This window comes from Hypanus sabinus, chromosome 5 (genome assembly GCF_030144855.1).
Source record: "Hypanus sabinus isolate sHypSab1 chromosome 5, sHypSab1.hap1, whole genome shotgun sequence".
Classification (NCBI taxonomy): Eukaryota; Metazoa; Chordata; class Chondrichthyes; order Myliobatiformes; family Dasyatidae; genus Hypanus; species Hypanus sabinus.
In genome coordinates this window covers 80871919-80886072 of record NC_082710.1, presented here as the reverse complement: position 1 = coordinate 80886072, position 14154 = coordinate 80871919, and positions in this window count along the sequence as shown.

Here is a 14154-nt window from a genome sequence, read left to right as displayed (position 1 = left end):
TTCTTGGTTGGTGCAGCTGTAATGAAACCCAATTTCCCTCGGGATCTGTCTGTCCCTAGAAACTTGGGGCCTTATTATTAATGATTACCCGTTTGATGGTTACTTGTTGAAGCTGGAGTTTTTGGAAGCAGATGTTGTAGTAGCTGAGGCCCTTGATACATTAGTGTTGGTCTGTCTGGGCCCAGTTGAAAAAGGTGAAACTTCCATTGCTGTGGGAACAAATACTCCCATTGTGAGAAGGCGAGTGGGAGCCTGCAAGGAGAGAAATAGAAATAATTTTTTTGAAAAAGGTATCCATTCTCAGTGTTCAGAGTTGTTTTTGGGAAGGTGCAAGTTCCTCCTAAGCAGGGTGATGAACGTAAACCAGGAACTGTGTGGTACACCCAGAACCAATCTGGTCTTGTTACATCCTGGAAAAGTAGCTAGAGTTACAGGAATCCCCAAATCCCCGGAATGCCTGGTGCCAAGGCCCTCCGGGTGAATGCTCTGGAGTATCACAGAGAGCAGTCATATTTTCCTGCTGGGTCCTGGTGAGTCCTGAACTGCTGAAACCTTCAGCTGCACATGTAAACAGGATGACAGTGATTGTCAGGAACACCTTGGGGAGAATGATCACCCTCAGGTATGGAATGCCGATGGCACATCTTTTCCCAATGACCATAATGTCTAGTTTTCTGGTGAGAAAACCAGGAGAGAGACAATCTCCTAGATCAGGAAAGTTAGCAGCAAAATCATTCAACTTTGGTGACTTGCGGATGCCTAAAAGATGTAACAGGAACTAACAGAAAAGATCTTAAAGTTCAGAGATGTCTTTTCTACTGATGAGTTTGATGGTGGTTGCTCCAAGAGTTCTTGTCACACCATCCGAGTGACAGAGTGCACACCTTTTAGAGACAGGTTGTGATAGTTAGTACCAGCGGAGGTGGAAAATGTTCGGCAACATCTGCTGAAACTCAAGCTGGGATTATACGGAGTCCCTATGCTTCATTTCTAGTGGTGGTGAGGAAGAAGAATGGAAAGGTACAAATGTGTCTTGCCTATCAGACCCTGAATGGACACACAGTCCCTGACCAATTTACTGTTCCACAAACCTGCCTGATTGGAGCGAGGTGGTTCGGTGTGTTGGACCTAAGGAATGGGTATTATCAGATACCCATGAGTGAAGCTGACAAAGAGAAGATGGCATTCATATGTCCTCTTGAATTCTTAGTTGAAAGAATTCCCCGGGGCACATTAGGACTTTGGGCTACTTTCCAATGTATCATGGAGAAGACTGTTGGGGATATGGACTTGCTTGAGGTACTGGTGTACTTGGATGATCTCATGGTGTTTGGGTCTACACTGGAGGAGCATGAGATGAGGCTACTGAAGGGTTAAAACTGTCACTGGACAAGTGCCAGTTCTGTAAGATGTCAGTTAACTATGCCTACATGTCCAAGGCCCAACAATGTGAATGCCCTGTGCTCATTCCTTGGATCCTGTGGGTACTACCAGAGATTTGTGAATGATTACTCCAGAGTAAGCCACCCTTTGAATCAGTTTCTGTCTGGTTACCCGCCCTTGGGGTAAAAAAGGAGGAGAACAAAAGCAGAAGGCGGCAAAGTTTGTCTTAGCCCTTCAGAGACTTCTGGGGAAAGATGGGATACAAAATGTTTTCAGCTGCTGAGTGAGTTGCTGACGAATGCACCTGTGTTGACCTTTGCAAACCCCCCAGTTGCTATATGTACTGCATACATTTTCTTTGGCAGTTTAACGGGGCACGACTGCACAAGCACGTGCAAGTTGGACCGTGAGGCAGCGGGAGTATTTAAAAGACAGCAGTTTGACCGAGTGGGTGACGGAGTAGAGGGAAGACTTTCTCTCCAGAAGCTTCAGCGAGCAGAGGCTGAGGACGAGCTTCACTCCAAGTGAGGTAAGGCTGGGTAAGTTCCTTTAAAAGGAGAATGTTTCAAACGTTGAGGCAACGTATTGGGTAGGTCATGACAGCTGAGATTGGCCCCGTGGTTTGTTCATCCTGCAGACGTGGGAAATCAGAGATACTTCCAGTGTCCCTGGCGACTATGTGTGCAGGAAATGTGTCCAGCTGCAGCTTCTGGCAGACCACATTGAGCAGCTGGAGCTGTGATTGGATTCATACTGGAGCATCCGTGATGCTGAGAAAGTCGTGAATAGCACATTCAGTGAGTTGGCCACACCGCAGGTAAAGGCTACACAGGCAGAAAGGGAAGGGGTGGCCACGAGACAGAGTAGCGGTAGGCAGGTAGTGCAGGAGTCCCCTGAGGTCATCTCCCTCCGAAACAGATATACTGTTTTGGATACTGTTGGGGGAGATGTCTCATCAGGGGAAGGCAGCAGCAGCTGAGTTCATTGCACCATGGGTGGCTCTGCGGCACAGGAGGGAAGGAAAAGGAGTGGGAGAGCTATAGTGATGGGGATTTGGTTGTAAGGGGAATAGACAGGCATTTCTGCGGCTGCAAACGAGACTCCAGGATGGTATGTTGCCTCCCTGGTGCAAGGGTCAAGGATGTCTCTGAGCGGCTACAGGACATTCTGGTGTGGGAGGGTGAACAGCCAGTGGTCATGGTGCACATAGGTACCAACGATATAGGTAAAAAACGTGATGAGGACCTACAAGGTGAATTTAGGGAGTTAGGAGATAAACTAAAAAGTAGGACCACAAAGGTAATAATCTCTGGATTACTACCAGTGCCATGTGCTTGTCAGAGTAGAAATAGGAGGATATTTCAGATGAATATGTGGCTTGAAAAATGGTGCAAGGGGGAGGGATTCAAATTTCCGGGACATTGGAACCAGTTCTGGGGGAGGTGGGACTGGTACAAACAGGATGGTCTGCACCTGGGCTGGACTGGAACCAATGTCTTAGGGGGAGCATTTGATACTGCTGTTCAGGTGGATTTAAACTAATGCGGCAGGGGGGTGGGAACAAGTGCAGAGAGACAGAGGGGTGTAAAATGAGGGTAGAAGCAAAAAGTAGTAAGGTGAAAAGTAAAAGTTGCAGGCAGGCAAATCCAGGGCAAAAATCAAAAAGGGCCAGTTTTCAACATAATTGTATAAGGGCTAAGAGTGTTGTAAAAACAAGCCTGAAGGCTTTATGTGTCAATGCAAGGAACATTCATAACAAGGTGGATGAATTGAATGTGCAGATAGTTATTAATGAATATGATACATTTGGGATCACAGAGACATGGCTCCAGGGTGACCAAGGATGGGAGCTCAACATCCAGGGATATTCAATATTCAGGAGGGATAGACAGGAAAGAAAAGGAGGTGGGGTAGTGTTGCTGGTTAGAGAGCAGATTACTGCAATAGAAAGGAAGGACATTAGCCTGGAGGATGTGAAATCGATATGGGTAGAGCTGCATAACACTAAGGGGCAGAAAACGCTACTGGGAGTTGTGTACAGGCCAACTAACAGTAGTTGTGAGGTTGGGGATGGCATTAAACAGGAAATTAGAAATGCATGCAATAAAGGAACAGCAATTATAATGGATGACTTCAATCTACATATAGATTGGGTGAACCAAATTGGTAAGGGTGCTGAGGAAGAGGATTTCTTGGAATGTATGCGGGATGGTTTTCTGAACCAACATGTCGAGGAACCAACTAGAGAGCAGGCCATTCTAGATTGGGTATTGAGCAATGAGGAAGGGTTAGTTAGCAATCTTGTCATGTGAGGCCCCTTGGGTAAGAGTGATCATAATATGGTGGAATTCTTCATTAAGATGGAGAGTGACATAGTTAATTCAGAAACAAAGGTTCTGAACTTAAAGAAGGGTAACTTTGAAGGTATGAGACATGAATTAGCTAAGATAGACTGGCAAATGATACTTAAAGGGTTGACGGTGGATATGCAATGGCAAGCATTTAAAGATCACATGGATGAACTACAACAATTGTTCATCCCAGTTTGGCAAAAGAATAAACCAGGGAAGGTAGTGTACCCGTGGCTGACAAGGGAAATTAGGGATAGTATCAAGTCCAAACAAGATACATATAAATTAGCCAGAAAAAGTGGCACACCTGAGGACTGGGAGAAATTCAGAGACCAGCAGAGGAGGAAAAAGGGCTTAATTATGAAAGTGAAAAATTATGAGAGAAAGCTGGCAGGGTTTAGTTCCTGAGGATTGGAGGGAGGCTAATGTAACCCCTCCTTTTTAAAAAAGGAGGGAGAGAGAAACCGGTGAATTATAGACCGGTTAACTTGACATCGGTGGTGGGGAAAATGTTAGAGTCAGTTATCAAAGATGTGATAACAGCTCATTTGGAAAGCAGTGAAACCATCGGACAAAGTCAGCATGGATTTGTGAAAGGAAAATCATGTATGACGAACCTTATAGAATTTTTTGAGGATGTAACTAGTAGAGTGGATGGGGAGAACCAGTGAATGTGATATATTTGGATTTTCAAAAGACTTTTGACAAGGTCTCACACAGGAGATTAGTATGCAAACTTAAAGCACACGGTATTGGGGGTATGGTATTGATGTGGAGAGGGAATTGGTTGGCAGACAAGAAGCAAAGAGTGGGAATAAACAGGACCTTTTCAGAATGGCAGGCAGTGACTAGTGGGGTACCGCAAGGCTCAGTGCTGGGACCCCAGTTGTTTACAATATATATTAAAGGTTTAGATGAGGAAATTAAATGCAGCATCTCCAAGTTTGTGGATGACACGAAACTGGGCAACAGTGAGGAGGATGCTAAGAGGAAGCAGGGTGACTTGAATAGGTTAGGTGAGTGGGCAAATTCATGGCAGATGCAATTTAATGTGGATAAATGTGAGGTTATCCACTTTGGTGGCCAGAACAGGAAAAGAGATTATTATCTGAATGGTGGCCGATTAGGAAAAGGGGAGGTGCAACAAGACCTGGGTGTCATTGTACACCAGTCATTGAAAATGGGCATGCAGGAACAACAGGCGGTGAAAAAGGCGAATGGTATGTTGGCATTCATAGCAAGAGGATTTGAGTACAGAAGCAGGGAGGTTCTATTGCAGTTGTACAAGGCCTTGGGGAGACCACACCTGGAGTATTGTGTGCAATTTTGGTCCCCTAATCTGAGGAAAGACATTCTTTCCATAGAGGGAGTACAAAGGAGGATCACCAGATTGATTCCTGGGATGGCAAGACTTTCATATGAAGAAAGACTGGATCGACTAGGCTTATACTCACTGGAATTTAGAAGGTTGAGGGGGGATCTTATTGAAACTTATAAAATTCTAAAGGGATTGGACAGGCTAGAGGCAGAAAGATTGTTCCCGACGTTGGGGAAGTCCAGAACGAGGGGTCCCAGTTTAAAGATAAAGGGGAAGCCTTTTAGGACCGAGATGAGGAAAAACTTCTTCACACAGAGAGTGATGAATCTGTGGAATTCTCTGCCACAGGAAACAGTTGAGGCCAGTTCATTGGCTATATTTAAGAAGCAGTTAGATATGGCCTTCGTGGCTAAAGGGATCAGGAGGTATGGAGAGAAAGCAGGTACAGGGTTTTGAGTTGGACGATCAGCCATGATCATACTGAATGGCAGTGCAGGCTCGAAGGGCTGAATGGGCTACTCCTGCACCTATTTACTATGTTTCTATACAGAAGCCAGCCATGAGGGTTTAAACGGTGTTCTATATCAGGACCAACGCAAAGGGTTTAGACCCGTTGCTTTAACAGCCAGAGTCTGTCTCCCTCTGAAAGAAATTACCGTATGTGCAAATTGGAGCCCCTGGCATTGAAATGGGCAGTGGTAGATGTTAAGTGTATATCTATATGGTGCCAGGTTCGAAGTGAGGATTAACAACAATCCATTGACTAATATCCTGACCTCGCCAAAGTTGGATGCTACATGTCTTCACAGGATGGAGGCATTGTCTGCTTATGGCTTTCGCCTGAAATATTGGCTGGGGAGCTGGATCTTTGATGTGGATGCATTGTCCTGACATGTATATGAGGTGCTGGAAATGGATGGAGAGTGGGAGAGTGATCCTGCCTCTGGTGTTAAATCAATGTGCCAGTTTTCCACATGGCGGAAATCAGAGCAAGGCGATGGCATGGTAGAGTTGCAGATCATTTGGGAGCTTCAGGTTGTGCCATTCCACAAGCTTATTTCAAAGACCACTTGGCCAGCCTTGAGTCCTGTGGAACTGGAAACAGCCCAGCGAGATGACCCCTCACATAGCTGCTATTTGGTCATTTGTTGCCAAAGGGAATATAGCCCAAGTTGAAAAGATAAAATACCCTACCATGCTCCTACTGGTGAGAGACAGTGACAAACTGGAGTTGAGGAAACAGGTTCTATACTGGGTCACGCCTTCTCCACATAGGCCTTGACATTTCCACACAAAATGCTGGTGGAACACAGCAGGCCAGGCACATCTATAGATCTACAGATTCTACCTTGCCTGCTGTGTTCCACCAGCATTTTGTGTGTGTTGTTTGAATTTCCAGCATCTGCAGATTTTCTTGTGTCTGTTCTTGGCATTTCCAGTTGGTTTTGCATAACAAGCATCAGAGGATTGTGTTGAAGTCACTTCATGATGAATCATGACATTTCTGGTTTGACAAGACTAATGGATTGGTCTAAATACTGTAGAAAATGTCAGTGGTGCAGTTTCCTGAGGTAATGTAATGTCCAATATGCATTCACCATCAGAATAATTCTCCAAAGAGCCACAACCAAGCTTTGCTTGGAAGTAGGTACAAGGGAGATGTCAGGGGTAAGTTTTTCACACAGATACTGGTGTGCGTGTGGAATGCACTTCCAGTTAAGTTGGGAGGCAGATGGATATAATAGGCTCTAGGAGCATGGAGCTTAGAAAATAGAGGGCTGCATGGTAGGGAAATCCTAGGCAGCTGCTAGAGTAGGTTATATGGTCAGCACAACATTGTGGGCCGAAAGGCCTGTAATGTGCTGTAGATTTCTATGTTCTATCTTTCCAGCATCTGCAGGTTTTCTCTCTTTCAGGTCATTTAGGGTTTGGCGAGACAATTTCTATGGCCCCGAATGAAGCCTGAGGTTGAAGTGTATTGCAAGTCATGCATTTGATGTATTCAGAGGAAGACTCTGCCTATGAGAGTTGCTCCATTATCCTAACTACAGAGAGTGGGGCCACTCGATCTAGTATAGATGGTTTCCTCTCCGTAGAGTCTGATTCCAGCAATACTGCGATTGTCCCGGTCATCAACGGTGACTGCACCAGCTATGCTTAAGCCTTCTCCACAAAGGATCAGAGAGCAACTACAGTTGCCAAAGTATTATGGGAAAAGTATTTTGTTCATTTTGGCCTCTGATGAAGAATACACTGTGATCAGGGCAGGGATTTTGAGAGGCAGCTCATATATGAGTTACTGAGCATGCTTGGAGTTGAGAAGTCATGGACCACAGCCTATCATCCTTAGGTTGATCCTCAGCCTGAAAGGTTCAACCAGACATTGTTAGTCATGCTTGGAACCTGGATATCAGTAAAAAGAGCAAATGGAGTCAGCATAGTGGGCATCTGGTCCACTGCTACAACTGTACACAGAATGAAGCCACTCGCCATACGATTTGATCTATTTGTCGCCATCAGATTCACCTTTAACCCCTAAGGCAGGAGGTAGTGTTGACCCAGAGCCTGACATGGAACCTACATTTAGTAGGAGAACAGAACGACCTGAAAATGACTTAACCACTGATTACAGTACAGACTCAGAGGGTGAGGAAATGAAGGTGCGGTATTTGTTACCTTATGCAAACTCTCTGAGAGCTGATGAAGAGAATCCTGAATCTCCCAGCCCTGACTCAGAGGGCTACCAGTGGACAGACAGACGTGATGATAGACAGTGAGCTGAACTCAGTCGGGTGACAAGGGGACCTGAGTTGCTGGAAGGCACAAGTGAAGGATGGGGTCGGCATCCCCGAGTAAATAGAAACAGTCACAAGGAGTCCCTGAAGCTGAAGATGAGATAGGAAGGTCTCAGAGTCAGGAAGCCCCCAGATGCACTGGGAAACAGTGTTAACATCTATCCCTATAGTGAGATATGTTACAGTCATTTACAAAGGGATTGGGGGTCCTGAAATCATGAAATCATGATATTTGGATACTGTATTATTAATGATGGTTTAATAAGATCCAAAGTCATGAGGATATGATTATTTTTGGTGGGGGAGAATGAAATGCCTTGGTTCAGATTTTTACTGAGTTGATACCAACTGTTGGCTCTATAAGTCGATAACAGAAGAGCAGAGCAGGAAAAGTCTAAAAGGCTAAAACATTGTACAAGATATATAAAAAACAATGAGGTTATGCAATATGAAAATAGGTCCTTCTGACCACTTGTCCACGCTGACTGAGATGTTTGTCCAATCTCCTCAGACAGGATGAAGAGATCATTACTCCCCAATGCCATTTGGCTCTACAATTCAACCACCAGGGGCAAGACATGTTAAAGTGCCGGGGTTAGGACTGAGCTTAAGTTACCACTCAATGTACTTTAGTAAACTATTTAAGAACTTTTTAAAAGCTATTTATTAATGCTTTTTGGGAGGGTGATTTTAGATGCATATCATATTTATACTGAGTTAAATACTGTATGTAATTAGTTTTGCTACAATAAGTGTATGGGACACTGGAAAAATGTTGAATTTCCCCTTGGGGATGAATAAAGTATCTATCTATCTATCTAACCTGATTTGCTTGCATTTGGCTTACAGCACTGTGCAAGCTGCCTCCTGTTTCAGCTAAAAATTTAAAATCTTGACTCTTCAGCCCAGAGCACTTGCTGCCATGGTTCAGTTCATTCAACTCATTGTATCATTGATCATTGGCTTGTTTGTTATCTTTGTTTAATTGGGCACTGGGCTGTATACCTACAAAGTCATCAATATTTTATTTACCAAGTGGTTTTACTGTCTTTAATGAAATACAAAAGTACACTAATGTAGAGGACAAAAGATAAAGACCTAAAACAAAATTATGTAAAATACCTAGGATGTCTAAGACTATCTCTCTAAACCTTTCCTATCCATACACCTGACCGTTTGTTTTTTTTAACATTGAAATTGTACTTACCTCCACCATTGCCTCTGGCAGCTTGATGTACAAACACACTAGCCTCTGTGGGAAACCTGCCCCTCACATTCCCTTTAATTACTCATCTCTCACCTTGAACTCGTATTAGACTGCCCTACCCTGGGAAAATGACTATAACTATCTTCCTTATTTGTATCATTTATAATTTTATAATCTCTATAAGATCACTCCTCCACTCCAGTTAAAACAGTCCCATACTTATCAACACTCTTCTTATAACTCAAGCCCTCTAGTCAACATCCTTGAGAATGTTTCTGCACCAATTGGTTAATGAGTTCATGCTGGTTTGGGATTTCTGTAATTAACTTTTTTGAGTCTGTGTTTAAATGATTGCAGTTTTGAAGTAATTAAAAGGGTAGATAGTAACATGGTTATTCTATTCCTGAACCAGTTGTCCAGGGGCCTAGGTTAATGATCCACTGACATGTGTTTAAAATGGTAGCAAGAGAGTTTAAATTAGGTTAATGAAACAAATGGAATCACTGGAATACAAAGCTTGTGGTAACACTGATCCTGATACTGCAGATTGTCAACAGAACTCAATGGGTTTTGCCCACATTGTTTCAGACAGGGGATCAGCTGTCCTTCCAATATCTTCCCTTTGTGTGAGGCTCAGCCCACACAATTATTGAATTTTATTTATTATGGAAGTACATATATGTCACCATATACTACCCTGAGATTCATTTTCTTCTAGTCAAAAAAGTACAATGGAATCAATGAAAAAGTACACACAAAAAAGACAACCAATGTGCATAAGAAGGCAATCCATCAATCAATCAATCACCATTGAGATTTTCCTGACCTGCAGAATCACTGTCTGGTACAGGAATTGCAAGGCATCTGACTGCAAGTTCCTACAAAGGATTGCAAGAACAGCTGTGAGGATAATCGGGGTCTCCCTTCCACTCATCCAGGATATTAATCAGAAGTGCTGCCTATGTAGGGTCCTTAGCATTGTCAGTGTTTCTTCCTATCTGTCCTACAATTTTTTTGAACCCCTATCATCAGGCAGGAGGTACTGTAGTATTAGGACAAGAACTGTTAGGACGGAAAATAGCTTCTTCCCCCAGGCCATGAGTCTACTGAACTCCCTGCTATCACCCAGGTCTTATCACTTTTGAAGCTTCAGTGACATAATACAGTTTACTTTTTAATTTGTGTATTAAATGCACCTTATGCTAAGTGCCAATCATCTTGAAGGTACATTAATTATCTGTTAATTTATTTGTGGCAATATTGCTTTATGTGTTGTATGATTCACACGTACTTTGGTCCAGAAGAACATTGCTTCGTTTGGATGACAATAAACAGTTGAATGTCAATAAACTTTGACTTGACTTGGCTTGAAGTTGAACTGATGATAGAAGAGGAATAACTGCTCTTGAATCAGGTGGTATGGGACCGAAGCCTCCTGTACCTCTTTTCCTATTTTAGTAGCATATTCATGGGTCTGGCTAAGTGCCTCTTAAAAGCTATTTTTGTGTCTTCTTCCACCACCATCCCTGGTAGCATGTTGCAGGTACCTATACTGTTCTGTAAGGATACTTGCCCCAACACACCCTCAAACATTTCCATTAAACTTCCCACCCTCTCAACTTAAAGCTATTGTGCACTTCTAATGCCTGACATTTTTACGCTGGAAGAGAACCCATGATTATCTACCCTATCTATATCGCTCATAATTTTATAAACTGTATTCAGGTCTCCCCTCAGCGTTTGACACTCTCACCTCTACTTGTATATTTGGGTTGAGCATTAAATGCAAGCCCTTCAAAGATGCCATATACAACTAAAAGGATTGCTCACCAGCCCGAGCTGCCTGATTTACCATTGAATTGATAAAGCGATTTAGATCAGAATGTAGTGATTCTCAATTAATATTGTGGATGATAAACCTCTAATGCACCACAGTTATCATTACAGGCAATATAAAATCAGCCTGTTTAATGTTATGAACATCACACTAATTAATAGTTAATGCACTAATATCTAAAATTGTTGCACATAACTCACCCCGATGCAGTTTTGCTGCTGCCACAATATCCCTTAAAGTGAAGTATTATGGAATCCAATTAAGGAAAAACAAGCTTTCATTGCACCAATTGCTAACATGGGAACAATTTGTAAACCTTAATAGTCTTTCTACCCGTCATCTTGCTGAGACAGTGTTACTTTGTGCAAGTGGCATTTAAGAACATGGAAAATTCCATTTTCACTGTAACTTAATCATAAGGCATGAAGCAAATTAACACACTTCATCAACGTGGAAAGATATTTACCTAGTCGATGCCTTATGGAAGTGAGATTCACATTTTGCTCATGAGTTTGAAGGAAAGAAGGATTCACCATTATTTAGCGATACATGTCTCAGAAATGGAGCAACATATTTCAAATGCAGTGGATTACACTGAAGTGTAAACATGAACTTCCTGGGAATCCAAATGTGAAAGCAATCAGAATCAAGTTTAATATCACTGCCATATGTCACAAAATTTGTTGCTTTCTGGCAGCAGATCAGTGCAACACATTAAAAATATGAAAAGTTACAATAAGAAATATATATTTATATCATGAATTAAATAAGTAGTGCAAAAAGAGAACAAAAATAATGAGGTTGTGTGTGTTCATTATCCATTCAGAAATCTGATAGTGGAGGGGAAGGAGCTGTTCCTAACATATAGAATGTGTGTCTACGGCTCCCGTCCATCCTCTCTGATGATGGTAATAAGAAGAGAGCACCCCTGGGTGATGGAGATCCTTAATGATCGATGAAGATTTTTCTGTTATATAAGGAGTTAAAAGAGAAGTGAAAGTTGATATTTGACCACTGGAAAATGATGCTGGTGAGGTAGTAATGGGGGACAAAGAAATGGCAGATGAACTTAATGGGTACTTTGTATCATTTTTCACTGCAGAAGACACTAGCAGTGTGCCAGAGGTCAATGAGTGTCAGGGAGCAGGAGTGAGTGTCATTGCTATTACAAAGGAAAAAGTGCTAGGCAAAGTGAATGGTCTTAAAGTGGACAAGTGACCTGGACCAGATGGACTACATGCCAGAGTCCTCAGAGAGGTTGTTGAAGAGATAACAAGATGCATTGGTCATGATCTTTCAAGAATCACTTGATTATGGCATGGTCCCAGAGGACTGAAAAATTGCAAATGTCAATCCATTCTTTAAGAAGCGAAGAAGGCAAAAGAAAGGAAACTATAAACCAGTAAGCCTAACCTCAGTGGTTAGGAAAGTGTTGAAGTCTATTATTGAGGATTAGGTTTCAGAGTACTTGGAGGCTAATGATAAAATAATTTAATGTCAGAATGATTTCTGTCAAGGGAAATCTTGCCTGACAAATCTGTTGGAGTTCTTTGAGGAAGTAACAGGCAGGGTGGACAAAGGAGAGGCAGCGAATATCACTTACTTGGATTTTCAGAAGGCATTTGATAAGGTGCCACACATTAGGCTGCTTAACAAGATAAAATCATATGGCATTACAGGAAAGATACTGGCATCAATAGGGAAATAGCTGACTACCAGGAAGCAGTGAGTGGGAATAAAAAGGACCATTTCTGCCATTGATTAGTGGTGTTCCTCAGGGGTCAGTATTGGAACCGTTACTTTTCACATTGTTTGACAGTGATTTGGATAATGGAATTAGTGGCTTTGTGGCCAAGTTTGTGGATGATACAAAGATAGATGGAGGGGTAGGTAATGCTGAGGAAGCTATACGATTGCAGCAGGTCTTGACAAATTGGAAGAATGGGGAAAATTGGCAGATGGAATGCAGTGTTGGGAAATGTATTTTGGAAAAAAGGAACAATAGTGTGGACTATTATCAAAATTGGGAGAATGTCAAACATCAAAGGTGCAGAGGGTCTTAGAAGTTCTTCTACAAGACTCCCAGAAAGTTAATTTACAGGTTGAGTCTGTGGAAAAGAAGGCAAATGCAATGTTGGTATTCATATTAAGAGGAATAGAATATAAAAGCGAGGAGATAATGCTGAGACTTTATAACTTACTAGTTAGGCAGCACTTGGAATATTGTCAATAGATTTGGGCCCCTTATCTCAGAAAGGATGTGTTATCATTGAAGAGAAAATACAAAGGATGTTCACAAGGATGATTCTGGGAATGAAGGGGTTAACATATGAGGACTGTTTAGCAACTTTGGGCCTGTACTCACTGAAAATGTCTGAGGATCTCATTGAAACCTACTGAATGTTGAAAGGACTAGATAAGGTGGATGTGAAGAGGATGTTTTCTATGGTGGGGTGTATCCAACACTAGGGGGCACAGCATCAGAATTGAGGGGCGATCTTTTAGAATGAAGCAAGGAGGAATTTTAGCTAGAGAGTACTGAATCTGTGGAATGCTCTGCCACAGACTGCAGTGGAGGATAGGTCCATGGGTATACTTAAGGTGGAAGTTGATAGTTTCCTGTTCGGTCAGAGATTCAAAGGATGGTGAGAAGGCAGGTGTATGGAGTCTAAGTGGGAGTGGGATCTGGGATCAGCCATGATGGAATGTCAGGCTGAATGCCTAATTCTGCTCCTCTGTCTTACAGTCTTATGTCACCTCTTTGAGGCATCACCTCAAGAGGCTGCTGCTGATGATGGAGCTGGCAGAGTTTGAAACCTTCTGCAGCTTTCTCCGAACCTGTGAGGGAGCCTCTTCACACCAGGCAGTGATGCAACCAGTTAGAATGCTCTGTGTGGTATATTTGTAATAATTTGGTAGAGTCTTGGTCATAAAATTATAGAACTCTATGGCAGAGGAACAGGCCCTTTGGTGCATCAAGTCTGTGCTGAGTCCAATTGACATGACCCAGACCATAGCCTCTCCCATCTACTTACCTATCCAAATTTCTCTTAAATATTGACATCAAACCTGCATCCATATTTGCACTGGCATTCTCACGAGCATCTGAGTGAAGAAGTTTCCCCTCATGTACCCCTTAAACATTTCACCCTTAAACCATGACTTCCAGTTCTAGTCTCATCCAATCCCAGGGGAAAATCCCTCAATTTTGCATTTAGTATTTTTGAGTCTCCAATGATTTTGCAAACCACAAGATTAGCCAC